General features: G+C 37.5%; 1 long non-coding RNA gene across 4 annotated transcripts in view; it reads left to right on the top strand.

Moving 5' to 3' along the window:
- Window positions 1-14568, top strand: part of LOC144304952 (uncharacterized) — a 78107-nt gene that overhangs the window by 26935 nt on the left and 36604 nt on the right. For 3 of the 4 annotated variants that reach the window (XR_013371957.1, XR_013371956.1, XR_013371954.1), the window contains one exon: window positions 8345-8465. The exons of the other annotated variant lie outside the window; for it this stretch is intronic. This is a non-coding gene — a long non-coding RNA (uncharacterized LOC144304952). The remainder of the gene's footprint in view (window positions 1-8344; window positions 8466-14568) is intronic. 4 annotated transcript variants of the gene reach the window in all.

Below are 14568 nucleotides of genomic sequence, written 5' to 3'. Positions count from 1 at the left end.
TATCAAATTTTCTCTTTTAACATTTATATTGTGTAAATCTGGAAAAAAATCTCATAGGCATGATTGGTTAGAATACACTTTTATGTGACAGACAATGATCAAATCTAATGCCACACATTCTTTTACTAGCTACCAATTCTACATCACACGGATCATTTTGTTTCATCATCTCTAACTTGATGGTGAATTCTTAACAGTGGTCATAACAATTTAAAGTATTAATCTGTAGGTAGATTTGTAGAATTTCCTTGGCATTATTTGAATAATAATTTAGTATTGATTACCCTCTGAGAATAATAAAAAGCATCATGTTTGAAAACAAAGATGGGGGGATAAAAGTAAAACCTCTTGCTTTGTGGGTTACCAATAAATATGGGCATTTCAAACATTTTTAAAGGCCTAAACAAATAAATAAAAATAAAAAAATAAAAGGCCTAAAAAATAATGCAACAGTATTTGTTCTATTCTAATATAGGGCATGTAATGTCCTGTGGATGATGTGGAAGGATAATACAATTGCGAATTAAAAAATGAGAGACACAGGGGCGCCTGGATGACTCAGTCAATTAAGCATCTACCTCCGGCTCAGCTCATGATCTGAGCCCTCCAGGACTTTTGATCTACAGAACTGTATGATAATAAGTGGAAGTTGTTTTAAGCTACTATACTTAGGGTAATTTCATTGTATAATAGTAGAAAAGAAATTCAAACCGTACCATATACCTTTAACTATTAATATTTCTTTTACATACATACACATATTTTAAATTTTATGTATTTATTTCGAGAGAGAGAGAGATAGAGTGGGCAGAGGAGTAGAGGCAGAAAGAGAGAGAAAATCTCAAGCGGACTCCACACTGACAGAGTAGCCTGACATGGGGCTTGAGCTCATGGCTCTGAGATCATAACCTAAGGCAAAATCAAGAGCTGGCCCCTTCCTGACTGAGCCACCCAGGGGCCCCTTGACTATTGATATTTCAAGATACACACTTATGGGTATAAGATATGGATCTTAAAATGTCATTATTTAGACAACTGTCAGATCCTAAAAGACCGAGTCAAGATTATCAATACTTTTTTTAGTTCTGAAGAGGACACCTCACAAAAGCAGGACATTGAACTAATTTCTAATATTCAAGTAGGAGAGAAATCTAATTTTGAGAATATTTTTAGTGGGTTTTGTTTTTGTTTTTGTTTTTTTTTTCTGATTGGGTAGATGAGAAAACCTTTTTTTTCTTTTTTCTTGATCTCCCCCTAGCTCTCAATTTAGTAGACTCTGCTTTTGCAGATTGAAATAAAACATTTTCTAAATGGTAATTTATTCTCCCTGAGGCTTCAGAATTCAGGAACCAATACTTTCCTGAGTCTTTTAGCTTATTTTTTATAGCAATGATAATTAGCTGTGCCAGTTCAGTAAGAATCTGTCCTTCTTTTTACCAGGACACAATTAGATAAATTGATTATGCAATCAAGACCATACCAGGAAGTTTCATACTGTAAGAGAATAAATCTCATTTCATCAGTTCTGACAAGTTGTACTTCAAAGGTGAAGCCAATGCCCATAAAACAGTCCCAGAAAATTGGTCTGATATGGTTCCAGAGCTTATAGGCTGTAAATAACGTCACTCCTTGGCAGCCCAGAAATCTTATTATATGTTAGGGACCTTGAGGAGAGAAGAATCTACCCAAATTTATAGATTCTACTGGTAAACTTTGTTGAGATAAATTTCTGAGATTTAGTTTCTTGGTCTCAGAATAAAACAGCCAATAAGAACAATTCAAAAACTATCTGTAAAATAATAGAAGTTATTGAAAATAAATCTGAGACTCTTTATGAAATTTACAGAGAAGTTAATTTTCTGGCTGGGTCGTTGTTCACACTAATGGTTCTAAATGAGCTGACCTCAGCAAGGAAGCTTTGTGGTTAATTAACACCTCAAGCTACACCCACATGCCAAGATAAAATAAGACCAGCCTTCTCTTGTCTTCAAGAATAATCGTGGGGATTATTTGTTTGGTGTCTGTAGTTTGTGAGTTCAAGTGAATTGGAAAATAGTTTATGCCCACTGGAGAGAACACATTTTTTGGTCGGTACTAGTAATTTTGGTTATTTCTGACACTAGAACCAGATTTAACATCCTGTTTCCCTAATTAATTAATAAGCTAAATAAAATTTTAGCACATTTTGACTCAACATTTGTATTAATGTTTTTCAGCCTTTTCAAAATGACACATTGTCAAAAATATAACTAAATCGAGTTTAGGTTTTACACCTAACTTTTCATAATTTTATTGTGATTAATAGTTTTTAGCTAGGGGATTCTACTCTGGCATAAAGATTGCTTAACTTTTCTTTTTAAACCATTAGCTTTTAAAATCTTAAAGGAGGACAGCTTGGGTGGCTCAATGGTTTAGCACCGCCTTCAGCCCATGGCGTGATCCTGGAGACCTGGGATCGAGTCCCATGTTGGGCTCCCGGCATGAAGCCTGCTTCTCCCTCTGCCTGTGTCTCTGCCATTCTCTCTCTCTCTCTCTCTCTCTTTCTCTCTGTCTCTCATGAATAAATAAATAAAATCTTTTTAAAAAATAAAATAAACTCTTAAAGGAAACACTGTTGTAATAGTTGCCTTGTTCTTGGTCCTGGAAATTTCTGTGATGTTAAATGAGAGTAAAAGATTTTATTTCTCTAAATCGATTGGTTAATTTAGATTATCACTCTATTTGAACCTAAAAGCATCATATCTGTTTCTTGGTAATTTATTGTTTCTTTGCTTATCTTAAGTTTGCAACAGTATTTTCCAATTAGTAAATTCATTGCTAACTTTGATATTTACATTCACTTATAGTCATTTTTACATTAAAAAAAAACCTGATAAATCATACTTTTTGAAGTATGATGTGATACTATCTAGGAGCAATTATAATTGGGTAAATGATAGCTGGCACTAGAGAAAGAGGAGTAAATATCAATGGTTGCGTATAGAATGTGATCATTAGGAGCACTAGACAGACAATGATATTAGCCATAACAAGTTTTTAAAAAAATTTTCATGCTATTTCTGGTAAATTGAACATGGGAAAAAACAAATATGTATATATCGTGCTTTATTTTTAGTTTTCTTATAGACTGTCTTTCATTTTGATGTACATAATAAAACCAGTAACAATATTTTATTTTTTTTTAAAGATTTTATTTATTTATTCATGAGAGACACACACACACACGCACACAGAGAGGCAGAGACACAGGCAGAGGGAGAAGCAGGCTCCATGCAGGGAGCCCAACATGGGACTTGATCCCGGGTCTCCAGGATCAGGCCCTGGGCTGAAGGCAGCGCCAAACCGCCAAGCCACCCGGGCTGCCCAGTAACAATATTTTAAATAAGTTAAATATTTAAATGCTTAAATTGTATTTTGTCAAATGATATGTTATTTGTTCTTACCTGTCTTATTCTAGGAAGAGACTTTATAAGATGGATAGAAGAGTCGGTCTTGATTAGCCAATAAGTCTTCATGACCATCAATTTTCCCCAGTAAATCTTAGACACCAAACTATAATTTAAGTAATTACTATGGCATTTGGTTAATTGCTTAGCCAAGAAACTCTTCTAGTCAGTTACTAACAAGCAAAAACAACAGGATATAACTCCTTATTTTTAATTTAAAAAAATAGCAATTAAATTCAGCAAATGACAGGTTAAATTCTTTTATTACACGATCAACGCAAAAGCTGAGACCCTATTACAGATGACATTTTACTAGTATTTCCCAGGTAAACGTAGAGTGAAAGTAAGAAATTGCCACTAAATAAAACCAATATTTTACATCATTTTCAAAGAAAATATATTCATTCAGAAGTGTTACAGTTAGAACACCTGAGTGGCTCAGTGGTTGAGCATCTGCCTTTGGCTTGGGTTGTGATCTTGGGGTCCTGGGATCAAGTTTCTGATCAGGTTCCCAACAGGGGTCCTACTTCTCTCTCTGCCTATGTCTCTGCCTCTCTCTGTGTGTCTGTCATGAATAAATAACTAAAATCTTGGGACGCCTGGGTGGCTCAGTGGTTGAATGTCTGCCTTCGGCTTGGGTTCATGATCCCGGAGTCCCAGGATCGAGTCCTGCATTAGGCTCCCTGCATGGAGCCTGCTTCTCCCTCTGCCTTGTCTCTGCCCCTCTCTGTGTGTGTCTAAATAAATAAATAAATAAATAAATAAATAAATAAATAAATAAAAAATAAAGTCTTAAAAAATAAAATAAAATCTTAAAAAGAGGAATATTACATTTATTAAGGGATATCTTGAATCATACTTTTTTACCTGAAGTCACATTACTATATATTTGGTTGGTGTTCCATTTGGCAAGACTTCAGGATGTCAGTTTCTGCTTTGGATATTGGTTGACTGCATGATGAATATGGAAGAAAGTGTGTCCTAAATTTCCTTGGAACCGTGGGAGAAAGTTCAACTATGTGATGTTTTTTCTACATATATTATTTTGTATTTGACGTACTCCTAATTATGTTGAGAGAGCTAACATTTCCATTGTTATAAAAGCTTATATTTTCTGTCTATATAATTTTCTCAGAAGCATAGAATAAAGAGCCTGGACAGGGTTGAAATTCTATCATGTCCTATAATGGTCAGTGTGAAGTAACAAGTGAAAAATTGATTAGGTTGGCTTCCGACTGGCCATAGTATTTTAAATCAGGACTGCTTAGGGAGGTAAGGGATAATGTATTTGCTGTGGTTGTAGGGTGGAAAATTCATTATGGTACAGACGTGCAAAGAATGCGTGGGGCTTTTTATTTATCTATAACTGATAAAATTTTTCTGAGCCTTCAGTTCATTTAGCAGGAGTAATTATAGTAGGGATCAAAACTTCAGTTTGCCAGTTCAATGTATATCATTTTCTTTCACTTTACACAGTCTCTTTCTAGTTAAAAACAATTTGATTATGTAAACATTTAGTCAAATAAAAACCAACTCTTTATCGAGACTATTTGTCCTGTGCCTTCCCTCTTTATAAGAGGGAATCTAGATGAGGGGAAAGTTTAGGATCTTCATTGGAGAGGTGGAGTGCCTCATGATGGTCTTTGTGTTGGTCTGACTCTTGGATTTACAATGGTTGATGATTGATATCCACTGACTTGTGCTCATGGTCCAGTCCATGAGTGTCTTGCTTGTGTTCATCATTGAAATCTATGGCTAAGAAATTATGGTTTGTTTATCTTGATTAAGTCAGAACTTAATTTTTTTCCCCTGTAATTATGTACTGTCTTGATCCTAGATGGCACTACAGATCTCCTATTTCTTCTGGGTGTGTCTTCCACACCCATGTGTGTGTCTCCCACGTGCTTTCTGGTTGGTCTGGTCTGCCTGCATTGAAGTTTTTTTTTCTAGGAGTGCTTTGATTTCCTCATTGTAACCACTTTTTTTAACCACTTCCCTCCAGTGCCTCGGCATTATTACAGTTTTCCTCTTCCTGTCCCAGTGTCAGTGTGAAGATGGTCTTTGGGTACCCAGTGGGAGATGGGCCAAAGCTCCTGCTTCTGGCTTTCCTTTTAACCTAATTAATATCCCACCTCCCGTGATGTTAACTCTGAAAGAGTTAGGCAGATAGCACACATCCAACGGGTTATTTTCTCTGCTTCTTTTTCTTCTCAATATTACCTTTCCTGGAAGAGAAAGGCTTTCTGCTCCTTCCTTTCTGAAAGATACTTGCTGATGCCAGATCACGGATTTCCTTTTCCTTATGACCTATAATAAAATTTGGCCAACCAGTTTGCTCAACCTTGTTCTTAATATATTAATAGGAGGGAAAGATATTGGGAAAATATTTTGTTTCTTAATAAATTTTGATACTCAAGCCTATTGGCTAGCTGAGAAATTACACTTTGGTTTTCAAAAGCTGAAGATTTTCTTTCTTTCTTTCTTTCTTTTTTTTAAGATTTTATTTATTCATGAGAGACACACAGAGAGAGGCAGAGACATAGGCAGAGGGAGAAGCAGGCTCCTTGCAGGGAGCCCAATGCAGGACTCGATCTCAGGACCCTGGGATCATGACCTGAGCTCAAGGCAGATGCTCAACCACTGAGCCACCCAGGTACCCCAAAAGCTGAATGTTTTCTTGTTTTTTGGATTTCTGCTGTAATCCTCATAACTATCCTGAAGGCAAATGGATGCCTCCAAAACCATTTGTTTATTCTTTCATACAGCAAAAAGTTATCGAGCATATGTTATGTGTTCAGTTCAGTTTCAGGTGTTTGTATGCTAGCGGAAAAGGTGAACAATACATGAGAGAGATAAGGAAGGTATTACAAAGTGATAAATTCTATGGAGAAGACTGAAGCAGAAAAGGACAAGTGGAACTGTTGGGTGGAGAAGTTGTGCTATTCTCCATAGTGGGGGAAAGGCTTCATTGAGAAAGTGACTCCTGAGAAAAATGTGAAGGAAATGAAGGAATTAGTCATCTGATATCTGGGGAAGAATAGTAAATTCAAAGGCTTAAGGGTAGATAGTGTGTCTGCTTGGAACATGAAAGTGGTAGGAGATGAGGTCAGAGAGGTAATGCGTAGTTAGAACATATAGGGCCTTGTAAGTTAGAGTTGGACTTTGATTTTTATGTAGGGTGGGTCAGGAACCCCTTGGAGGTTTTTTTTTTTTTTTTTTAAGATTTTATTTATTTATTCATGACAGACACACAGAGAGAGGCAGACACAGGCAGAAGGAGAAGCAGGCTCCATGCAGGGAGCCCGATGTGGGACTCAATCCCAGGACTTCAGGATCAGGCCCTGACTCAAAGGCAGATGCTCAACCACTGAGCCACCCAGGTGTCCCACCACTGGAGGCATTTACGTGAGGCATGGCATGATCTGATGCAAGTTTTTAAGTCTGTAGGAAGGTAAGCAAGAAAATGAGGAGGGCATTGGAAGTTATTGCAGTAATACAGATGAGGGATGATGGTGGCTTAAACCAAGCCTCTGGCTGTGAAGAAGTAGCTAAATTCTGGCTATATTTTGAAATTAGAAACATCGAAATTTGACTATAAACCAGACATAGAAAGTTAAAGAAAGAAAAGAATCAAGAATGGCACTGAGAATTTGGCACTGAAAACTTGAAAATGGAATTGTATTCAACTAAAAAGTAAAATGAGCATATTTGATGTATGGGGGGAGGGGATATCAGGAGTCCAATTTGGACATGATAAGTTTAAAATGTCTGTTAGACATCCATGTGAGGATGTTAAGTCATCAACAGTTAGATCTATAGGTCAACATCCAAGGGAGAAGTTGGGTTGGAGATGTACATTCTTTACATTATTACCATATAGTCTTTCTTTTTTTTTTTTTTTTCCATATAGTCTTTTTTACCTAAGAGTAATAAAAGCTTGCTTTACTTGAGAGGAAAAGGAAAAAACAAACAAACAAACAAACAAACAAAAAAACAGTAAATTTAAAGAAGTTAATGGAATGCCTGAAAACCAAACCAAAAGTTCTAACTAATTGTAGATTTTAATGAACGCTTTAAAGCCCTCTCCAACTAGAGATGTAGAAGTAAAAAAGATCAGAGAAGAAACTTACTCAACAGTTCTTCATAATTAACAGTATTCAGATTGTTCTTAAGTTTCAGTTATCTGCTTGACTTGTTCCTTCACCTTCTTCAAGTCATTGCTCAATTATTTCTCTCTTAATGAGGCAAGGTTGACCACTGTATTTCGATTTCAGCCTAATTGTTTTACTGTTGTCATTCCAAATCTCCTTAAACTGCTTTATTTTGTTTTTTATCAATAGTATTTGTCACTTTCTCAAATATGATGTGATTTTCTTATGTTTGTTCATTGTTACGTTGTTTAGCTTGTATATAGCTTTCAATCCTACTGGCCTCGCCTATAATTCTGGCTTTGGCAGTGGTCACTGGTTCCCTGAGCGCTTTGACCAGCTTCATGTGGTTGCAGCCTGATTCAGGCACGCAGTGCCTTACCCCAGACTCACATCTTAAATTCCTGTCTTAGGGCTTCTCTGACAGTGCAGACTACCTTTGGGAACCTTCTGGGTACAAAATTAGCGTAACCTGAAGGTGGGGGGGACTGGATCCTGTAGAAGGTGGGCATTTTATTCCCTCAGGCGGATGTTCCTGGACACTTTTACAAAGTATCTCATACGTTGTAGAACAAGAGAGTGGGTACAATAATTGATACTTCCACCATCCTTTTATTCACCCTGTCCCTAAATTTTGTTCACTGAGATCATACTAATAAATTATTCACTTATACTTACATAAGTCTTGGTCACAGGCTCTACTTTATGGAGAATTCAGGCACTTATTTTTTTTTCCTTCTACCACTTCAGCTGCCCAAAGATACCTGACACACCGTAAGCATCCAGAAGATTGTCTGGCATCTGACAGGCTCTCAACAAATATGTACTGAATTGAATTGAAAGTAATTTGGTTCTCTAATTACTAAATCAGGTAAGGATTAGGAATTTGTGATTTCAATGCCAAAGTGAAACTATCAAAATGATACATTACCTAATAGTCATTGAGTTAGACCATAGTGGGGATGCCTGGGTGGCTCAGTGGCTGAGCATCTGCCTTTGGCTCAGGTCATGATCCCAGGGTCCTGGGATTGAGTCCTACATCAGGCTCCCCAGAGGGAGCCTGCTTCTCTCTCTACCTATGTCTCTGCCTTTCTATCTGTGTCTCTCATGAATAGATAAATAAAATCTTAAAAAAAAAAAAGAATTAGACCATAGGGGAATTCAAACAGAATTCTCTATGGCAATAAAGAGTAGGTGTTGGGATGCTTGGGTGGCTCAGTGGTTGAGTGCCTGCCTTAGGCCCAGGGTGTGATCCTGAGGTCCTGGGATCGAGTCCCACGTTGGGCTCCCTGCAAGGAGCCTGCTTCTCTCTCTAGAATAGGTATAATAATTATCTCTAGTTCAAAAGGTTGTGAAGATTAAGTGCATTTATATATGTGTATGTATACATATATATACACACCTGAGTGGCTTAGTCAGTTGAGTGGCTGACTCTTGATTTCAGATCAGGCCACGATTTCAGGGTTCTGGAATTGAGCCCTACTTTGGGCTCCATGTTCAGTGGGAAGACTGCTTGAGGTTCTTACTCTCCCTCTCTCTCTCTGCTCCTCTCCCCACTTGCACACACATTCTCTTTCTAAAATCAATCAATTATATATATATATATATATCCTATATATATATATAGGATTTGGCATGTATAATATCCATGCCATACAGTAACATGCTTGAATATATACAACATACAAAACTACAATTATTATTATTGTTGCTGTTATTATTGATTTCCACCACACATATTATGGAGACTCAGCATCAAAATAAGTGGACATTCCCACCCTTCAAGTAAGTCTAACCAAAGTTTTCTCACCACTTTCTTGTATTTTGCTTGTTTTCAGTTACAATTAGCATTTACTCTAATAAACGTGAAAAACAATATAGAAATATATAAAGTTCCACAATATGTTCCATTGCCATAGCTCTACTGAAGGTTCATTTTATTTGAGTATAACTTTGTTTGCTGATACTATCAGCCCAACTTATAAATGAATTAATCAATTCATAACAAATACCATCATTACGATGAATATTATATACTAATCTACCCTTCGGCCCCAATGCAAAGTTCAGACAACTTATTTTGCCACTGTTAAGCTTATGGACAGAATATCAAACTAAATCTCAGAATCCTGGAATTTTATCATTTGTGAGATACAGATTGCTATGCCTACCCCATCAATTTTGAGGGAGAATTAAATGTCATAATGTTCATAGAGAGAGGGGCCTGGCACAGGCTCCTCTGGCATGTAGTTGAAGATCAATAGCACTGATTGAAATCAATGCTAATTGGAATAGCACTAATTAGAATCCCATCCATACTCCATACTTCTCAGAACTTGTTGCTGTGATTTTCCTAAGAAGATTCAAACACAAAGTTTTAGCTCTACAAATGTCTAATTAGTACTTGGTGAACAGAACTCACTTTCATGAAAATAAATGTTCCAGAGATGAATGTTAGGTATTGAAAGCTTTTTATTAACCATAACAGCACCAGTTACAGAGTTATTTCAGCTGCACTTCAATTTGTAATTTAATTTAATAAATCACAATGAGAATTACTAAAAAGCAACCTAATCTGAGTTCTTTAAATTCTTTTAACTTGGCATTAAATGCTAAAGAAATGCATTTAGTAAGAAAGCTTCTTGTAAGGCATAATACCTTGATTGAGATATAACCTGTGATTTACAAAGTTTAAACTTATAATACATGCTCAGTGTTTTTTTTTTTTTTTTTTTGAAGATTATTTATTTATTTGAGAGAAAGAAAATGAGGCGGGGACAGCAGAGGGAGAGGGAGAAGCAGACTCCCCTTTGAGCAGGAAGCCCAATGTCAGCTCCATCCCAGGACCCCGAGAGCATGACTTGAGCTCCAGGTGGCCCCTGAGTGTGATTTTTTAAGGTAATAAAGATAAGGTAATGAATGGAAAACTAGACTTGGTGTTAAAAAATTAATCTCTAACTGGATGACCTTGACTTAATCTTCACTTTGGAAGCCTATAAAATATGTGGTTATGGGGATGTAAAAGGAGATTATAAACAGATATCTTCTATTTTCTTGACTGGTGTTTTTGCCAAAAAACTCTACAAGGAAGGTCTTACCTACAGTCAAGACATTATTACTTTAGGAGTTGGGAACTTTAAGTGAGATTCAAAATAGCAGAGTACTTCCATGAATATGAAGGAGGAAAGAGGACTGCTTAGTTTCATTGCAGACAGCTGCCAACTTGAAGATGCGCTACAGTCTTTTTCTATTATAAGGTGATTTATGAATATCATTATAAATCCAGTTTAGCACTTTTACTGCTTTAAGTGCCATAAACTCATGGGATCTGTAACCTCACATGTAATAAAATTCAAAAAAGATGAGAAAAACATGATTTCCAATCATTCAGCCCTCTAATATGAATTTATTTACGATCACTTTGACTCCTGAAACTAGCTAGTCTTAATCACAAGTGAGATAATTTCGCATAATCAAATTGTACCTTTTTACATCAGGGCTCATTACGTGCCTGAGGCAAAGCAGGTATCAAATTAAACACTAGTAAATTCCAGTGACTTCATTTAGGGAAAATGATTATCTCTAAAGTAAACCAAAATACTGGAAGAAAACACATAACGTTTTACAAAGAGGTTTCTGAACTTTGAAACAAACTAGCATTTTGCTTGAAATAATACTGAATAATTACGGAAAACATTTGTGTCAGTATAAAAACTCACTAAAAGCATTTTCAGAATAATCCTTCAAAAATATGATCCTAGAATCTAAATTATCCCTTTCGGCAAACCTAAGAACGTATTTCGATGATCTAAAGCTACAATGTTAAAATTTCAAAAAAACCCAAATCCCAGAAAAGGAGATGAGAGTACTGTATGAAGTCTAAACTGTTTGGGGTTATCATTTTTCAAAGGTGTTTCCTGCCCAGTTTTAAATGTCAGGTGCCAAAAATGATAAGCAAACAATTCTGTCAATAGACCACTTATGTCCCTTACTCTGTTCTTCTCGAAGTGACAAAGTGCCTTGATTCCAGCAGCGATTCCCCAGTCTGCTTTCGCCTTGGGTTTCCGTTGTGACCATTAACTGCTGAAACTGAGCCCAGAGTCCACGATCACAAGATCTGAATGTTGCAAGGGATCCTAAAGAGGTGAATTAACTCATCCCTCTGCCTCTAGGAAGGGAAAACTGGCCCCAGATACTTCCAGAGGAATAATTTTGCATCCTAATGAGAGGGAAAGACTAAGTAGTGGGAATTTCCTTCCGAAACTCAGTTGCATACTTTTGGCCTATTTCTATGCTAATGCTGTTGCAACAGCAAGTAAATGTTCTGAAGTGTACATGGGCGGTGCCTCCCCACACAGCCAGATTAGCACATGACTCGGCTTAGGCATGTAGCTGTTACAGATTCATTAATTTGCCTGAGAAAATTCCTTTTATGGATTAAACAACCCCTTGGACTAGAACCATTTTTATACATCTTATTTTACATGACTAAATGTTTCTACTCTCAGTATTTTTCCATCTCTCCCTTCCCTTCAACTTCCTTCTCCATTCTTCCACTTTTCTTTCCTGTGGTCCTCTTTCTCCCTGGCCTGCTCTCTACCCTCCACCCTGCCTAACCACACCACTAAGCTTGACGGTTAGCTCATTACCTTGGCACCGTCTTTCCCCTGACCTTTTATATTCTGTTGGATGCCAGATTCTGGAATTAATGCTTTAAAAATGACTCCCAAATCAGTACCTCTTTTCCATTCTGTTGCTGCTGTCTCACTTCAGGCTCTTATGTTCGGCTTGGATATAATTTCCCTATTGGTCTCCTTGCTTTGGTTTCTTTCCAGCTCCCAAGTATGTTGTGTGCGCTGCTGTCAGAATGGTCAGCATGAAGCACAGCTCGGACTTAATCCTACATTGAAACCTTCACTGCTGCCACGTTACCTGCCCAGGCATCCAAACCCCTTGACCTGGCTCTTATACCCGTCTTCCCTCCCCCACTGCCAACACCCATCTTATGACCCGGTTCCAACCTAACTTTCTAGAGTTACCATTTGCTTTTTCCTTTTGACGTGGGTGACAGTCTGCCCGAACCATATTAAATTTGCTGAACACACTACACTTTAAACTTTCTTACATATTTTTCTCTAATTCTATGTTTTTGCAATCTTGCAATCTTGTTTCCTTCATCTAAGATTTTCTTCTTCCAATATTTACCTATTGAAACCTGACTCCTCCTTCAGTTCCTAACCAATCAACCAACTAACCAATTAACCAAACAATAACAGCAGCTATGCTTTATTAGACTCTCCTAACTTATCCAGACATTCTGAATACTTAGCCCCTGATCCCCACCCAAACACGTACTGGGAAGATATTATTATGACCATTTCATAGGTAAAGGAACCGCAATACGGAAATGTTAGTGGTTTTTATCCTAGGCTGTATAGTTAATAAGTGGGATGTTAACACATCCTGGTAGTTATCAACCTAATATTCTTTCTTCCTTTAGCAGAACTCTTATTTTTATTTTTTGGAAGGGGTATTAACAGTGTGACCAGCTAAAACAAGAAGACATCAAAAACTATGTATCTCAATTTCCCTGATAACAGGGACTGAGTCTTTCTCTCTCATTCTCTCTCTCTCTCTTTCTTTCTTTCTCTCTCTCTCTCTCTTTCTTTTTTTTTTCTTTTCTTTTCTTTTCTTTTCTTTTCTTTCTTTTCTTTTCTTTTCTTTTCTTTTCTTTTCTTTTCTTTTCTTTTCTTTTCTTTTCTTTTTTTCAGAGAGAAAGAGAGAGAGGAGGGGGGAGAGGAAGTGGAAGAAACAGAGAGACCTCTTAAGCAGGCTCTGCCCCCAGCACAGAGCCCAACTTGGGGCCCAAATTCATGACCCTGAGATCATGACCTGAGCTGAAATCAACAGTCAGATGCCTAACCAACAGAACCATCCAGGCACCCCTTGGACTCTTTCAACATACTTCTAGCCAAGGAGACCTAAATGGTAGGCTGCTGAGAGTTTGGCAACATTTTCTTGTCTCTTCCATGGCTTGTTCTTTTTCTTTATCCTTTAGAAAGCAGGGCTGAGATGCCTGGGAAGCGAGAATCGTCTGGGAACTATCAGGGTGACAGAGCACTAAGGAAGGGAGAACAGGAAGATGAAAAAGTCTGAGAGGTTGACGGCTCTGAGAGTTGCTGCACTGATGCCTGTCCAGAAATTCTTGTTGGGTAGAAAGATGAAAGTTTAATTCGATTAATTTGTGCATTGGGTTTTCATTTGCTGATACATGAGCACAATTTCCAACTGGTGCATGATGGAAATGGGTTTCACACCTATGCTCTGTCTCCTGGATTATTCTTTGGATTCCATCATCACTGGCCCTGTCATGATGTACATTAAGCCTTACCTGAATCCCCAGCTCAGAAATAAGATATCGGGGGCACTTGGGTGGCTCAGTGGTTGAGCGTCTGCCTTCAGCTCAGGTCATGGTCCCAGGGTCCTGGGATTGAGTCCCACATCCCCGTGGGGAGCCTGCTTCTCCTCTGCCTGTGTCTCTGCCTCTCTCTCTCTCTGTGTCTCTCATGAATAAATAAATAAAATCTTTTTTTTAATTTATTCATGAGAGAAGCAGAGACACAGGCAGAGGGAGAAGCAGGCTCCATGCAGGGAGCCCGACGTGGGACTCGATCCCAGGTCTCCAGGATCACGCCCTGGGCCTAAGGCAGTGCTAAACCACTGAGCCACCTGGACTGCCCATAAATTTAAAAAAAAAAAAAAGAAAGAAAAAGAAAAGAAATAAAATTTTCTTCCTTCTGCATGCCCATTAAATTCTGAGCTAATTTTAAGGCTTTTTATTATTTCCTCTTTTTATTTGGAATTTTTAGTGTCAATTGTAAATTTCTCAGAAGCACAGTCTGCAACTTCCTTCCTTACATGTAAAAAACACTGAATGAATGTTTGCTGTGTTGAATTAAAATCCGTAAAACTCA

Source organism: Canis aureus, chromosome 34, assembly GCF_053574225.1.
Source record: "Canis aureus isolate CA01 chromosome 34, VMU_Caureus_v.1.0, whole genome shotgun sequence".
Taxonomy (NCBI): Eukaryota; Metazoa; Chordata; class Mammalia; order Carnivora; family Canidae; genus Canis; species Canis aureus.
Note: the sequence above shows the minus strand (reverse complement) of the source record. Positions and strands in the feature narration are given on the sequence as shown.